Consider the following 17810-nt stretch of genomic DNA (forward strand, 5'->3'; position numbering starts at 1 on the left):
TATTTGTCAGGAAAGGGTCAAAACTGAAAATCTGCAACAAAGACAAACCAGAATAGAACAAGTGCAAACAGAAGCTGAAAAATATATGCCCCTTGTTGGGAGTTCAGCCCATGGAATGTTATGTAGGACAAAAGGAATGGAAGAGATATTTCAGTAACATTTTGTTCTCTGTCAAAAACCTTCTGAAATATAAATCTGCTGTGTATTGGAGAATGGATACAGCAATTGATTCAAGTTGAATAGCTTTCATTTAACTAGAATATCCCACAGAAAGCAGTTCTTGTTCTGACAACCATATTTTTGCTTTCTTTGACTTAAGGAAAATTGAATTCATGTTTACATATCTTATGAGATTGTTTTATGGACAAAGACACAGAGTCAAATCCCATCCCAGCACAGTGGCTATTGTTACAGCGAATAGAAACATTTCTAAATGAAATAAAAACATTTCTAAGCCATGGCCTGTGGCCCATAGTAATAATTCCAGGTTGGTATTATGAAACCAACTATAAATAATTCAGACATAAATGTGCTTTTAAAACATTATGTTTGCTTTTTAAAGCCTATGTTCTCTTGCAAACACACATACCCATACATATACCTCACCTATTTGCATAGTAGAGAAGGAAGAATATGAATATGTACAATAGGAGTCCACTTAATTTTGGATTTTCTGGAATTGATCAACTTTTTCTTCTTCATGATGGCTCCTTGGATTGTTTCCATTTGTTTCATAATTGCCCACAAATATGGGTATGTCCTCTATAGGCCCTACCATGTCAGTCCACCCAGTCAAAAGGTAGTGGCCAGTGTTAGTGGTTTAAGAAGCAGACTCTCATGCGAAGGGTGTTCTGTTTTTATTTCTCACTTCTACACTTCTCAAGGAGAACTTAGGGGCTTGTTTTGTTTTTTCAGTTCCCAGATCATTCTGGCATTGATCCGGGAGTCGTTGCAAATGTAATTTTTAGCAATAACTATGACTCCTGAAACATTTTGGCTCTCTGTAGCCTATGGTTCAGTAGCCCCTAAGGTTTTCCAGGTACACCAAGGACTTAAACTCAGAACATCTTAAAATTTTAGGGATATTGATCATAAGAAAGCTTCTCTATGAATAAATGTCTGTCAGATTTTAGCTCCATTCTTCCTTGAAGGTTTTTAATTGGATGTCTTATACTTGATTTCCTTTGTGTGTTCATACCAATTTGCTACTTGGGTTTATTGTTCCTTTTTGAAACAGCTTTTTAAAAAAATACACGGCTCTTAAAAATTTTAAATTGCTCCAACCTGCTCATTCTTTCCTTGACCATCTCTTCTGTCTTAATGCTAGACCACTGTTCCTCTTTCTTCTCTTCTAGGATTCTAATTTGCTCAGCAGTTCTGGTGTATGATTCTGAATTCTATGGTTTGAGTTTCCTGACCAACTTCTCCTTGAATATGAGTCCATTTCCTGTGTGAAAGCTTTGGCATTCCAGTCACCAATCCCAGTCAAAACTGAAACTCCCTAGTGCTAATAAGATTAGTCCTTAAATTAACATTGTTAATTTCTTCCTCTCCATTTCTTACTCCCTTGCTTTTTCTCCAAGACAAAAACGTACAGTATTTGCCACTACGAACCTCATTGGGGCGTCACTTCCTGAAGATCTTCTGGATTTTTCAATGTCACTGATACACTCTGTTGCCTCAAGCTGCAGCGACCATCAACAGGTCTTTGACAAATTAGTTGTCCCTACACACGGGTTTACAGTATTATACTAGCTCTTTAAAAATAATTAAGCTTCTCTCGGTATTTTTTGCCGTGGGTCAGGATTTTACTTGCTTTGCCATCCAACACAGAAGTTAATCACAAACGGGTCCTCTGAACCAAATAATTAAAAATAGAGCAAAGTTTCTGAACCAAGCGGTTGGCAGAAAAGTCTGTACTTCCATCTGTGCATGGTTAAGAAAATATTTCATGATATTTAAATAGCATCAGCTTTGCTCTCTTGTGTGTGAGAGTATATGTGTGTGACTGCGTATAAGTCATTGCTCTGAAGGTTGGTTGGACTGCTAGCTAATCTTATAGTTTAGAAAAAGGCACTGGCAAGGAAACAGGAAAGCAAATCCAGGTGTTTTGTGCGTACATTCTTTATTTGCCAGCTTCTGTGAAGGAGGAGTAGTTTTGCTTTTGCTTTTCTCTCTAATGAGTCTTCCTCTTAGCATGTGCCTCAAAATTAAAGAGCATAACATTTTGACTTTGAAATAAATCTTTGTCATTTGATTCTCTACCTTTGCTCAGAACTTTTGCTCAAATAACGTTTGCTCATAACTTTCAGGATCTGTTCTTAGGTACGTGAAATGCTGGTGAATCTATTTCAATTCAGAATTAGGAGTTGCTGCTCTCTGGAAGGGGGGTTTTGGCTTGGATGACACAGCAGACTCAAAAACACTTTATGATACAGGTACAGACCTGTGAGTAACTGATTTTGAGAGAAAATTAACCCTTCAATGTGGATTTTCCTTTTCTTTTTTTTTCCTCACTCATCCATATCTTATCAAATATTCTGTTTGGGCCAGTTCTGCTATGATATGACTTCAAAAATGTATTTTTTGTTCATAAGGTTTTAATTGCTGTATAATATAAAGATTATTTCCCCCTGGTATTTTTCTATTGCTACTATCTTTATCCCTGGAAAACTCTTTACTTTTAGGTTGATTTTCTTTATCCCAGGAGAGCCATTGTATTAAATAACAACTAATGCTCAACAAATACACTAAAGGGAGATGAGGAATTATTAAAGGGAAAAGAAAGGAAATTTTATTCCTTTAGCTCCAAAATATATTTCTCACAGTCTCCAGTTTTGTTATGCTTCTAGAAATGTAGAGTTTAGGCATATTCTTAATACTATGATAATAGAGTTAAATACAGAAATCAAGATTGGATTGACCTTGTTCACATTAATTGAAATTAAGGAAGGAGTAATATCTTTAATGAATTTTATTATTAATGGAGCAGTGAGTCCTTGAGTTTAGCTAAGGTGATCAAATAAAGTCAGTGATTGTTTGATCATGTAGGCAGTTTGTCATTCATGACATTTAAAGGACCATACACATCTTTTTGTCCATCATCCTCATTTTACATTCAACTTAACTTTGTTCACTTCTTGTAAACCTACCATGTGCAAGGCACTACGCTAGGAGGGAAAAATAAAGTTGAATAAATTGTTTATGGTTTCAAACAAATCAATCTTTGATTTTCTTTTCAGTATTGTTTGGGGGTGGAGGCAGCTTTTAAAAAGATGTAAGTGGATTTGACTAAATGTTATTCTTTTTCAGTGTATGATATTAGTATTTAACACATTTTGTGAACCCCAAATACCTGTAAAGATGAATGAGGGTGTTTTTAAACTTTAAAGTTAATGCTGGTTTGATCTCTTATACGAGTTAGCTAACATTGCTAATATTAATTAGGCTTTTCTAAAAGGTACTGGATACTCAAGTTCTTCATGCTTTTCTGGGTTTGTTTCTCTAATTCATTTGGGCATTTTCTAGACCAGGGGTCCTCAAACTACGGCCCACGGGCCACATGCAAATACAAATATTGTATTTGTTCCCGTTTTGTTTTTTTTACTTCAAAATAAGGTATGTGCAGTGTGCATAGGAATTTGTTCATAGTTTTTTTTTAAACTATAGTCCTGCCCTCCAACGGTCTGAGGGACAGTGAACTGGACCCCTGTTTAAAAAGTTTGAGGTCCCCTGTTCTAGACAGAGACATGTACAGTTTTAGTGAAAAAACCCTGCATTTGATTGTTGATATTTTTATTCCATAAATCATTCAGTTAACAAATATTTATTTACCAGACCCATGACTGAAACACAAGGAACAGTGTACACACTCAAGAAACCTCATTGTGCAGAGAACCTATTTTTATAATAACAATAGCTGTCTGGCATATTGAGGATTTGGGATGTGTCAGTCATTGTGTTAATCCCTTAATCCTCACAGTAAACCTAGATAGGTAGTGATTATCTCTACTTCACAGATAAGGTAACTGGGTTAGTAGCTTGCCCAGGGCCATAGAACTAGTAAGTGGTAGGACTGGGATTCAGCTCATACCATTTTAACTTCAGACCCACTGCTTTTAACTGATTATACTTTGTTGCATACTACCCATGCCATTGTGGGACTTGCAAAATTGTTTTCATAAATATTGAGTATATACAAAGGCATAGTCACAAAACAAAGGTAAATTATAAAGTCTAAAGATTCAGTTAGCACTCAAGTAACTGTCTGCCCAGATTTAAAAATTACCGAATATTTGATGTCCTCTACTAGTAAACGAGGCCCTCCCTTATCTCATCATTGATGTTTCTCTCTCCCTCACCCACTCCCTTCCTCTCTGAAATCAATAAAAATATAAAAAAAGAAAAATGATGTTTTAAAATATTTTTAACAGAAAGTGCACAAAAATGCACCCCAGCCAGATGATTATTTTATTTTCCTTCCCTTTTCTTGGCTCTCCTCTCTGCTTCATCATCTCTTACTTCTTCCCCGTTTTTTCTTCCCTTCGTGGAGCATAAGAGGAACTGAGTCAGACCTGCGTAAAAAGGTCGGGAAATGTTCCCTGCTCAGATGTTCAGGCCTAAGTGCCATGACGTGTTGGGAATTCTTGATGAGGCTATAGTTCAGTGCACTCAAATCACAGTTCCCCTCCCAGACGAGGCGGCTGTGGAGGGACCACTGTCACAAGCCGACCACCCAAGGGGGTGGGTGATTCACTATGACTGTGCTGACAGATCTCTCAAAAGCTTGTCGGGTTATAATTCACAAATATTAAGGGCTATGGACACATGGTTCTTTAATAGTCTCACTCTTAAAATAGTGATACATTTTTGGTAACCAATGTGAAGGCAGTTCATAGCACAATAAAAAATCATGGAGTGGAGCATGTTAAGATAATAAAACTTGTCCCTTAGTGCTTTAATGCAGTCTCTCACCCAGTAGTAATACCTGGTACAGTGTGTAAAAACCAAAATGGGTTCTGGCCTGGTGGGAATAATAGAATTCTTTCATCAGCTGGAAAATACATTCTAATCACTAACTGTATTTTAAATAAAAACAAGCAAGGAGGTTTTTGTTTGTAAATTATACTCTGTTGCATGAAATATTTTCCAAGGACCATGCATTTCTGTAGGAGGAGGTGGCAGTTAAAACAGAACCACATCTAGCCAAACATAAAAGTGCTTATAAAGGCATATGCATCTACCTGTATGTAGTCATTTCCCCGTACACATTTACATGTGTAGGTATTTTGTTAGTATTTTTCTAGTGCTGCATGCATTTGTATGTGTAAATGTGGTATGTGCCCTTTGTAGAACTGGTGTTAGGGGACCCTTTTATGAACCAACTGTATGATTTGGAGCTTTATCAAATGTAGTGATATTTTCAAAGCAAATGACTTTGTAGTAATAAGTAGTTTGGTAATGAGGTTGAAGTGTATGTGTCTACCTATCTATATCTTCTCTCTTTTTGCTTAGAGAAAAATCCATGTTGAAAGATACCAATGGGCCTATTAATAAGCTTCAAATATGAAAAAAAGAGCTACATATGACATTTTGTTACAGTTTTGTACATTGTCTCAAAAACATGCTGTAAAAATATGGAACTAGACAAACCTTGGCAAATGTAGCTGAAGAGTGTAGCTGATTTAAAAGCTGCATTTGAGTATTCTAAGTACTGTTCTGTCACAACTATTACTATAGAAATTGGCACCAGCTAAGAAAATTTACAGTTTAATACTTTAGAGCAAATAATTGCTCAGGATGCTTTAAATAGCACAGGAAATGTGTAGAGTGTTTACTTGACATTTGTTGTATAGAACACTAATACTGAAACAGATTCTTTGACCACAGAGAATGCCAGTGTAGGTGGGGTGGGGGCAGACAGGAGAAAGACAGACGGAAAACAGCCAGCACGATTAGATAAAAATTAAATGGCAAACGAGCTTTTTCATGATATAGAGATAACAGAAGGGAAATAAAAAAGCCCGTTTGTTCGATCATGTAGTCTTCCATTGTGATAGCAAAAGCAAAATAAAACAATTCCCTAGCAAGTGGCTTCTCCTGCTTCTAAGGCACTGAATTAGATTCAAGTCAGTCTTTACCAGGTTCAGCCTTGGCTATTCTCTTTCTCTCTCTCAGGCCCTGAAAGCAAGCAGAATAACCTCCCTTTTTATAAAAAAGAAGAAAAAAACCACCCTCTTGTTATCGGTTTAATCTGCACATGCTTGTGAATTTTTTTTTTTTTTAATGACAACTCTGGTGCCCTCATTTCTCTGTACTTGTGATGTTTTCCCCCTGAATGCATCTTGTACTCCATGAGTCTTCTGCACACTCTTCCCAGTACTGTTCATGCGGGTCTTATCTTAGAGGGGGTGTCTAGTGCAGCCTAGTGCAGCTCTTAAATGCAGAGCATTTCTGTTTGCACAAACTGCTTACCCTGCATAGCGATTCAGCTGCATTTAATGAAACAAACAAACATAGGGTATAGTTTAGGCTACTAAACCTCCTCCCATTCATATATGTATTTAAGTCAGTTATACAGTGTCTTTAAGAGACTTTTAAATGCATATGTTAAAAATGAATTGGCATGTGTGATAGGTCTAGGTATGTGAAATTGTGCAGTGTTAATGACATCGGTTAAAAGCTGCTTCCTTCTATCTTGTCAACATGAGCTGCTTTTAAATACTCAAGGGAATTTTGAAAACAGCAATGAAAAGTTAAAACTTCACCCTGCAGTGTGGCCCAGCACCCAGAACCCTCAGCGGCCCAGGGCGGTATTAATGGCTTTTCCACTGACTTGAGATTTGACCTTGAATAAATCATGTTAACTTCTCCATGCTTCCATTAGGTTCTGAAAGATATGTGTGGTTATGTATAGCCAGTGGGAAGGCAATAGCTGAAGTTCACAACAAAAGGAGAACTTGAGGGCACATTTCATTAGAAAAGCTCAGTGGGCATGAATGCAAGCGTGCCTCACGTAGGGTACTATTAATAACATGTCTTCCTAGGGAAGGTGGGGGGTTTTCTTGTAATGCTCTTACCATATTTTTTAGAATTACCGTTTTACTTCAGAAACTTTGTGTTCATACATCCTTTTATGTAAGTTCTGGCTGTCGAGGGATTTTTACTTAGAATTTTAGAATTTAAATTGCAATCATGCAGTAACAAATTGAAATTAATCATTTAATATACACTGACATTGAATTTTATTGTTTTAAAGGAAATTCCAAGTTGCTATTTATTTTAAAAATTTATTTCTTTCTAATCTATTACCACCCCTGAGATGATCTGAATTTTTTTTTTTTTAATTTATTTTGGGGAGAAAGGAAGAAAAGTAATCAATGTTTATTGCGCACCTACTATGTGCCACACACACTGTTAAGCTCTTGGTCCTTACGTTCAAAGGACCTGTTTACCCTTCCTGGTGCATCAGGGTGCAGTTGGGAGAGCCAGAATCCACAGGAGAAAATAAAATCTAACCAGTGCAACTGATAATCAAAAGAAGGGGCTTTTAATTGGGGACACCCAGAGCTCTACCTGTTCACATGAGCCTGTGGGATCTTAGTAAACCAGCGATTTTTCAACCAGTGTGCCTCAAGAATCTTTAAACCATGCAATGCCTGACTATTCAGTCAGGGGCACTGACCTCTTTCCCTTAGATTGTCAAATAAAAAAATGACAACCGCCAACACAATAATAGCTGTCCAGTGTAAATTAATAAAAATTATACCTATTTTTTGGGTCACATCTGCAAAAAATTATATTGTTTGGTGTGCTGCAGAATTTTAGTTATTAGTTTTATGTGTGCCATGAGATGAAAAAGGTTGAAAATCGCAGAAGTGAAGCAATTCTGATGAGTCCCCCAACTTGGAGACCTCCCCCAGGGGTAAATTGCTAGATTGCAAAATCGGGCCAAACCACTTCTCCCTGGTCAAGCCATTGCAGTTATTGCTTCATTGAAGTTACATTGTTGTAAAAAGGACATAGGTACTACAAGTTGAAATGCCTACAATTTGAATGAAAGATTATGAGCTTTCGTGTTATTGAGAACCCGACTGACAGTCTCAGATGGGGTTTTGGGCTGAGTACAGGCAACAGCTCCAAGTGTAGAAGAGAAAACATCTCAGAGCAAGCTTATAGGTTTAACACAGTATTCATGACTCACTTTCTCTTTGCTCTCTCCGTCCAGCCGTTGAATGCACTCACTGCTAATCCCACAGGAAGGCTCCTGTTGATGTTTTCCTTTGGCTGCTTTGCAAAAAATATAAATATACACCTTTCGGGGGGAGGGGCAGGGAATAAGGGTGTGAGAGAGAAAGGAAAAGGTCATAGTTTTTAATGCTAGTTCTGCTGATAACAAACTCTGTGACCAGATACTTGGTACAGTAAGGGAGGATGTTTTTCAAATCCATCTCAGTTGCCAGGTGGCAGCCATCACTCTATAGAAAGGTTGGTCTCAAGGTTTCTCAGATGTCCACTATGTTTGGATTGCAGTGGTACCTAAAGAACCATCCATTTGGAGAAGTATTCCTTTAGGTGTGACAGCAGCTTTCAGAATTCTTAGCAATTAGGACTGAATTGTCAGAAGGAGAACCAGAAGGAATGAAAGCTGGGTGATGAGGAAGGGGGTGCCAGACTATTCTGAAGCTACTCCAGACTTGTTGGAAGGTTATGCTCATGTGGTCAGTTACCATAATTTGGTATCTCTTGTGATTTGAATATGAGCCTGCCATTTCCTAGCTTGGCTAAGTCACTTACCCTCTTTGTGCCTCAGTTTCTTTATCTGAAAAGGGGATTACTAGTATAATCAGTGAAAGGTTTCAATAAATCAATATCTGTAAGATACTTATAAGAACACTTGGTACCTAGTAAATGTGCTTTGCACTTACCTGCTATGATTGTATTATTGTTCTCCTTTGAGTTTTATAATTTACTATAGGCCCGGTGCACAGATTTGTGCACCAGTGGGGTCCCTCAGCCTGGCCTGCACCCTCTCACAATCCAGGACCCCTCAGGGGATGTCGGGCTGCTGGTTTTGGCCTGATCCCCGCAGCAGTCCAACATCCCCCGGGGGATGTAGTAGTGTGCGAAGTAGCCGGGAAGGAGCCAGAGCCTGGGCCAGGCTCTGCTTCGCTCCAGCTCATCCCAGCCCCGCTGCACCTGCTGCTGCCACAGCCCGTTCAGCAGGAGAGGCTTGCACCACTTCAGCTGCTCTCGCCAGCTGTCAGCGGGGCGTCTGGTGCCCGTTGGTCAGCTGAGCAGCACTCACACGGTGGGAGCACACTGACCACCAGAGGGCAGCTCCTGCGTTGAGCATCTGCCCCCTGGTGGTCAGTGCTTGTCATAGCAACTGGTCGACCAGCTGTTCAGTCGCTCAGTCATTCAGTCGCTTAGGCTTTTATATATATAGATTTGTGTAGCATTTACAGCAAGGTACCAGGTGTATGGGAGATGGTGGTCCAGTGGTTGGTGAGAGGAAGACCAAGGCTTATAGAGAGTATGAACAAAGCTTGGTTTCTACCCTCAGTCTCAGACTTTGCCTGTACATATCATGTTTATTCGGACCACTGGGCTTGTTCCTGGTGTTCTCTAACCCCTCTGCCTTCCCCTCATCACATTCTGATCCACCATGAATGACCAACATGAGCCTTCCATCCACCAGAGCAGAAAGGTGTTTCCACCTCTATTTCAGCCCAAACGAATCTGCCTTGTACTGCCCTGCATTCTTGTGTACTTGTCTGCACAGATCATTTTATCAGGTCACTGCTGCTTCCTTTTGTTTATCAGATGTTTTACTCCCGACATCCTCCAGGTGAGTGAGGCCCTTGCTCCCTCTTAGCATCGAGGGCAGTGAGGCGGAAAGAGCAAGGAGCGGGGAGGGAGGGGACCTGCTCTCCTCTCTAATAAACGCATTGTGCTCAAGGCATTTGCTCTCTCTAATCCTCAGAGCTTCTAGGATAAAGTGAAGGTCTAGACTACATTTTCCCATGCAGCTCCATCATTGTAGAGTAGGACATGATGAGTAACTATGTGTGCAGTGAGTGAAATAATGTAGTCTGAAGTTGCCCAATTGTGGCTGAAGTCATTTTGTGCTCAGTACATCCCTGCTTGGCAAATGGAGGAAACTGTCTATATGATTAATTTTTCACATTTTGTTAATTTTGATCCTTTCATACATAGTTTGGATTCATGTTCATGTCTGAGTTTATATTAATAAATTTGCTTATTAAAAATATTTTCTATGCTAAAAAGTAATACAAATAATATCACAGACTAGTCAATGTTATGAGTAGAAAAGAAAGGAAAAGTATATAAGAATGCACTTTAGAAGTTCCTATTTTAGGCCGGAGGTATGGAAGCAGGGAACAGAATAACAGACCTCGAGGAAGGGGTGTTAGGGAGGAGGGGGCAGGAAGAGATTAATCAAAGAACATATATGCATATATGTATAACCAAAGGACATGAACAATAATATGGGGAAGAGCTGGATTGGGGAGGTTGTGTGTGTGGAGGGGGGCAAAAAGGGAGAAAATGGGAGACATCTGTAATAATGTCAATAATAAAACTAAATAAAGAAGTTTCTATTTTACGCATTGTATGTTGTTTCTTATACAATTATGAATATATATAATATGAACATATAAATTTATATAAGTATATCAATGTATAAGAAAGCACTTTAGAAGTTCCTATTTTATATATTACTAGAGGCCTGGTGCACGAAATTCGTGCACTGGCAGGAGGGGGTCCCTCAGCCTGGCCTATGCCCTCTTGCAGACTGGGAACCCTCAGCAGACATCCCTCTCGCAGTCTGGGACCCCTCGCTCCTTACCACCCACCTGCTTTCTGCTCCTTACCACTCGGTTCACTGCTCCTTAATGCTGCCACGAGGGCGAGAGAGGCTCCTGTCACTGCCACTGCACTCGCCAGCCATGAGCCTGGCTTCTGGCTGAGCAGTGCTCCCCCTGCGGGAGCGCACTGACCACAAGGGGGCAGGTCCTGCATTGAGCGTCTGCCCCCTGGTAGTCAGTGTGCATCATAGCGACCAGTCATTCTGGTTGTTCCATCATAATGGTCACTTAGGCTTTTATTATATAGACTAGAGGCCCGGTGCACAAAAATTTGTGCACTCAGGGGGGAGGGAGGGTCCCTCAGCCCGGCCTGTGCACTCTCGCAGTCTGGGACCCCTTGGGGATAACGACCTGCTGGCTTAGGCCTGCTCCCGGGTGGCAGAGGGCAGGCCCAATCCCTACGTGCAGCCCCTGGTCGGGCTCAGAGCAGGGCCGATTGGGGAGTTGGAGTGCCTTCCCCTGTCATGCACAGAGCAGGGCAGATTGGGAGGTTGCGATGCGACCTTCAGTCACGCTCAGGGTAGGGCCGATTGGGGGGTTGGGGCACTGCCCCGTCACACTCGATGGGGAGGTTGCGGTGCTACCCCATGTCACGCACAGAGCAGGGTCAATCGGGGGGTTGGGGAGCTTCCCCCTGTCATGCACAGAGCAGGGCTGATCAGGGGGTTGGGGCACCGCCACTCTCACACTCAGGGCAGGGCCGATGGGGAGGTTATGGCTCTACCACATCACACACAGAGCAGGGCCCGTGGGGGGGGGGGGGTTGGGGCGCCACCCTCTATCACCCACAGAGCAGGGCCGATCAGGGGGTTGAGGCGCCGCACCCTGTCACACACAGAGCCGCAGGGTGATCAGGGGGTTGGAGAGCTCCCCCCTATCAGGCACAGAGCAGGGCTGATCAGGGGGTTGGGGCGCCTTCCCCTGTCACGAACAGAGCAGGGCGGATAGGGAGGTTGTGGCCCCGCCCCCTGTCACACACAGAGCCACAGGGTGATCAGGGGGTTTGGGCGCTGCCCCCTGTCACGCTGAGGAGGCCTCGCGGCTCCGCTGATCCCGGTGCTGGGAGGCATATTACCCTTTTACTATATAGGATAGAGGCCTGGTGCATGGGTGTGGCTGGCTGGTTTGCCCTGAAGGGTGTCCTGGATCAGGGTGGGGGTCCCCACTGGGGTGCCTGGCCAGCCTGGGTAAGGGGATGATGGCTGTTTGCAGCTGGTCACACACCCTTCAGGGTGAGGGTCCCCACTGGGGTGCCTGACCAGTCTGGGTGAGGGGCTGAGGGCTGTTTTCAGGCCGACTGAAGCTCCCAACTGATCCTTTTTTTCTTTTTTTTCTTTTATTCTGGACCAGCTTTAGCTCTGGCTCCAGCTCTGAGGCCTCTGCTGCTGAAAGAAGGTATCTGGTTTGTTTCGGTCCTATAATCGAAACAATGTATAACTCCAGCTCTGAGATCCCAGGCTCGGGCTCACTGAAAGCAGGTTTCTGGGGTTTTGTTTAGCTTCTATATTTGTTACAATGTTTCTTAAACTGCAGGCTCAGAGGCTGGCAAGGCAGGCGGGGAACGTTGGAGTCCTCCCTCACTGCAGCAAGCAAGCATCATGTTAGTTTCAAGCTGCCTGGCTGCCGGCCTCCATCTTGGCTGGCAGTTAATTTGCATATCTTGCTGATTAGCCAATGGGAAGGGTAGTGGTCGTACGCCAATTACCATGTTTCTCTTTTATTAGATAGGATTGTTTTATGTGCAAAAAAATTTGTGCACTCAGGGGGGTAGTCCCTCAGCCCAGCCTGTACCCCCTCGCAGTCTGGGACCCCTCGGGGGATGACCACTTGATGGCTTAAGCCTGCTCCCTGGAGGATTGGGCCTAAGATGGCAATCAGACATCCCTATGGCAGCCCAGCAGCCCTCGGGGGGTGTCCACTTGCCAGTGGGGAGCAGACCTAAGCTGCATTCGGACATCCTTAGTGCTGCTGAGGCGGCAGGAGAGTCTCCCACCACCACCGCTGTACTGGCAGCCATCAGCCTGGCTTGTGGCTGAGCAGAGCTCCCCCATGTGGGAGCGACTGACCACCAGAGGGCAGCTCCTGCACTGAGCGTCTGCCCCTTGGTGGTCAGTGTGTGTCATAGTGATTGGTCATTCCCAGTCTTTCTGCTGTTAGAGTCAGTTTGCATATTACCCTTTTACTATATAGGATAGAGGCCTGGTGCACGGGTGGGGGCTGGCTGGTTTGCCCTGAAGGGTTTCCCGGAGGGTGGGGGTCCCGCTTGGGTGCCTGGGTAGCCTGGATGAGGGGCTGATGGCTGTTTGCAGCTGGTTACACCCCCTTCAGGGTGGGGGTCCCCACTGGGGTGCCTGGCCAGCCTGGATGAGGGGCTGATGGCTGTTTTCAGGCTGGCCACCCTCCTTGTAGGGTGGGGGTCCCCACTAGGGTTCCTGGCCAGTCTGGGTGAGGGCCTGAGGGCCGTTTTCAGGCTGGCAGGCCACTGAAGCTCCCAGCCTCTCCTTTTTTTTTTTTTTTTTTTTAATTCTGGGATTTATTTACCTTCTATAATTGAAACATTGTTGCTGTCACTGGCGCTCCCAGCTCCATGGCCACGGCTGGCTGAAAGCAGGTATCTGGGGTTTGTTTAGCTTCTATAATTGAAACATTGTTGCTTCCGGAGCTCAGAGCTGGGCTATGGCATGCGGGGAACCTTGGCTTCCTCCATCACTGGAGCAAGCAAGCCTCATGTTTGCTTCAGCTGCGTGGCTGCCGGCCGCCATCTTTGTTGGCAGTTAATTTGCATATCGACTTGATTAGCCAATGGGAAGCATAGCGGAGGTATGGTTAATTACCTTTTTTGTCTTTATTAGATAGGATATTGTATTAATTATATGTAATTATAAATATGTAAATAATATATAGGCTTATATAAATATATAAGCTTTCATAGTCCATTCATTAAGTAGTTTATTATTTTGAAGTTTTTCTGTAAGTATTTAAGAGACTTAAACTTATATTTCTTTTTAAAAGTTTATAATTTGGATTTTTTTCTTATTCATATTAGGTATCTTGCCTGAACCCAATTTACTGAGCATGTATATGCATATTTTGGGATGTTAGGAGAATTGATATATATGATGGTTGAAATTTTCAGCAAGTTTTACTTCGGAATTACTTGTACATTTCATTTATTCCTCTTCCCTAATATCTATTTTCAGATCCAAAATCGATTGCTCCTATATCATTTTGAAGGCATCTATTTATTATTTTACTGATATTTGAAATTTTTAAACAATTAATGAAAGATTTCAAACTGATCTTAATTTATTAGAGAAGGGAAAAGGGAGAAAAAGAGAAAAATAGATATGGAATAGAATCTGGCCACTTATTTATGTTTGTAACCGTCTTTGTACATATAATAACACCACAGCAGTGACTTCATAATAGAGAAGTTTTGGTAATAAGGTAGTATTTTTTTTCAAATTGATATCACATTCTGAAAAAAAAAAATAGCTTTTGAAATATTATTTGTTATACTAGTTCAGATCTAAGACATAATATGTTCACTGTCTAATTAGGCTCCATATTGCTTGAACTCTTGGGAAATCCAACTGAAATAGGACCCTGTTAAGAAATTACTCTCTGTCATACATAATCAGGTTCAAGAGGTCTTAGTAATTTGCATTTAAAATGATACTTGGCATCATTCTTAAAGAATTCTGCAAAATTGGATGTTTTCTGATTCAGTTTGGCAGTGACACTAAGATACACATTAAGCCCTGGCTAGTGTGGCTCAGTTGGTTGGCTATTGTCTTGTGCACTGAAAGGTTGCTGGTTTGATTCCTGGTCAGGGCACATGCCCAGGTTGTGGGCTTGATCCCCAATAGGGGGCGGGCAGGAGGCAGCGGATCAATGGTTCGTTCTCATATTGATGTTTCCCTCTCTCCCTCTCTCTTCCTCTCTCACTAAAAAAATAAGTAAAAAATATTAGAAAAAAAGATATACATTAAAATATCTCTTAATATTAGTGGAAACCCTTCTAACTTCTTATAGTTTACACTACAGAGTATAAGAAACTCCCTCCTAGTGTGTCATCCTAATCCAGTGTTTAGAGTTTCATGTCCAAAAAGAAAATTCATGTGAGTATTGTGGGGAGGGGGACTGGAGGACAAGAGGTCGAGAGGGTAGAGAAATATCAGCTGCCTTTATTTAGCAAATATTTACCAATCCTTCCTGCCCATGTGGATTAGCTCTTTGTGTACTTGGATCTGACTTGATCGAAAAGATCTATATTTATTGATTTTTTTTTCTTAGAAATGCTTAGGCTTTATTTTGACGGTTTTCCCCTCTTTTTATAAAAAGGTGTAGAGAAACATGGACTAAATATAGTCAATTTGTATAGAGGTGAGTCTCTCCCTCCCTTATCAGGGTGTACATACTATTGGAGAGAGTGTGAGAGTAGGTACCAGCCAGAATGTGTACCCTGAGTAGAAGTGACAATTGATCTCACTGACCAGAGAAGGAAGAAAAATAGCTCAAAAATACTTTTCACAGGATATATCAACCAATTTTCTGAATTTGGTTTCTGATTTGAAAACTGTTTTTTTTTTTTGTTTGTTTTAGCTGAACAAATTTACCATGAATTGAAAGAAAAGAGTATTTCTTAGGCCTCCATATCTTTAGGCAGTGAGTCATTTCCATTTCTTTGAAGAGATTTTCCAGCCTTTACTGCTGTGTGTAGTTCATGCTTTGCTCTGGATGTTTTGACTCCGTAAGAAACTCACAATAACAAATTAACAATCACACGCCTCTGGAATGAAAACATGCAGTAGTGGAGTAATAAACAGCAATTCTGGAGCCCTTAATAAACAGAAAATTTTGCTTTCATCCTTAAGAAGGCTCTAGAGAAGGAGTCCAATGTCTAACAGATACAAGCAACATACACCATTTAAAGCAAGAAGAAATAAATGTGCTTTTCATTTTAATTATCCATGGGCTTGTGGTGTAAAACATAGCCACTTTCATTCTTTAAAATGTTAGTCATTATTTTTAGTCACCTGACCGACCTCTGAAATGGACTGTAATTAGTTGACAGTTTTGACTTACTAAAGTGAGTTATGTTTGGGAACCCCACGTTGGTCTGAACTTCTCCAGTTCTTGTCTTCCTCTGATGGGGCTGGGAATAATGCAGGGGCCTGGATCTTGGCGGAAAGACCTGAATCAGCACAGTGCTAAGAGCAGGTGCTGCTCGACTACTGCACATCTGTGTACAACCCTGGTCGGTCCCAGAAGTTTTTGGAATTTTTATATCAGAGCAAGGTTGTAAATAGTTAGCTCAGTGACTACTTTTACCCTATTCGTGGGGTAGCTTGCTATGATTGTGGTGGAGTAAACTGGATAGTCTCCCAGCAATGAACAATTGACATGGGTAGAGGCCATTGTCATGAAGGATATCACAGCTCCTTTGTTACCATACATGCTTGGAAGGAAACTTGGGGCTTTGGATTTCCCATAAATCAAAAAGACACCTTAAAGTCCTGGCCGGTGTTGCTCAGTGGTTGGAGCATTGGCCCAAGCACTGAGGCGTCTTGGGTTTGATTCCTGGTCAGGTGCATAGGCCTGGGTTGCAGGTTCTATCCCCAGCCCGGCTGGGGCATGGGCAGGAGGCAACAATCCATTAGTTTCTTTCATATTGAATCAATCTCTGTCTCTGTCTCTGTCTCTGTCTCTCTCTCTCTCTCTCTCTCTCTCTCTCTCTCTCTCTCTCCCTCTCTCTCTGTCTTTCTCCCCCCCTCCTCTCTTTCCCTCGCCCTCCCTTCCACTCTCTCTGAAAATAATTGGAAAAAATATCCTCTGGTGAGCATTATCAACAACAACAACAACAACAACACAAAACAAACAACAGAAACAAACAAAAAAAGACACTTAGAGAACTTGCTGAGATTTCATGAATTTTCTGTAGATTCCAACTGAGGAATTGGGGCTAGGAATTTTTCCCCCCTCCATACTTGTGTCAATTTCTTGTGAAATCTGCCCATATTTAGCCTGCCAAGTTGAGAGGGACTGACCTTTCACTTTGTGCTTAGGACAAGGAAGTTCTTTCCTCACCTGGCTGGGATAGCTCATTTGGCTAAACTTCCAGGCTGAAGCATGTGAGTCAGACAGGGGCAAAGATTTAAATGTTATTACCATGAGAAAAATCTTTTGAACATGAAGTCATCATGCTTGAGGTTACTTTGAACTTCCCTCATAGTCTCTTTTATGATTTGTACCAGAATCGACATGCTTTAGTTTTATGCTAAAAAACAGTGGAATAAAAATGGACATGACTATGAAATTGCACGATAACCAGGCACGTCCATATTATAGAAATGTTATGCTGTGATAAATATTTAGTGAAACTACTTGGCTCATGGGCTATTTTCTAATGACTTTTGGGTTTAGGATTTTTGAAAGTCAGATTCTTTGTAATTTAAATTTTCTTCTATGCAAGGAAGTACACTAAGTTATTAATTTAAAAAAAATATACTTAGAAGTTAAAATTGTATAATTATCTTAATGCTCCAGAGCCTCTTTTCTGAATAAACATTGGAACTTATTCTGTTGAATGCAGGGAATTTGTCCAGAAAAGCTCAAGGAAACTTAGCCTACGCAGGGAAATTTGCTAGATTTAAAAATAAAAATCTTAACTAAAGTATGATACATAACACAATTTTATTTTATGTATAAAGATTGTATTTGAGTTTTTTCTCTTGGTCCTTCTTTTAGGATTGAGTAATAAATGTAGCTTAATTTTTGTAGTTGATTTGTAGTATTAAATTATGTCTAAACTGACTGTAAGTAATTGAGCTCCTTTAACTGCATAAAGATAGATTGCTCCCAGCTGGTGTGGCTCAGTGGTTGAGTGTCGACCCAGAAACCAAGAGGTCCCAGATTCGA

At 41.4% G+C, this 17810-nt stretch overlaps 1 protein-coding gene across 13 annotated transcripts in view; it reads left to right on the forward strand.

The window, feature by feature from the left end:
• Positions 1–17810, forward strand: part of ATXN1 (ataxin 1) — a 415455-nt gene that overhangs the window by 21788 nt on the left and 375857 nt on the right. The window contains exon 4 of one of the 13 annotated variants that reach the window (XM_036350175.1): positions 12240–12284. The exons of the other annotated variants lie outside the window; for them this stretch is intronic. The gene's annotated coding sequence lies outside the window, so the exon portion shown is untranslated. The remainder of the gene's footprint in view (positions 1–12239; positions 12285–17810) is intronic. 13 annotated transcript variants of the gene reach the window in all.

Source organism: Myotis myotis, unplaced genomic scaffold, assembly GCF_014108235.1.
Source record: "Myotis myotis isolate mMyoMyo1 unplaced genomic scaffold, mMyoMyo1.p scaffold_m19_p_2, whole genome shotgun sequence".
NCBI lineage: Eukaryota > Metazoa > Chordata > Mammalia > Chiroptera > Vespertilionidae > Myotis > Myotis myotis.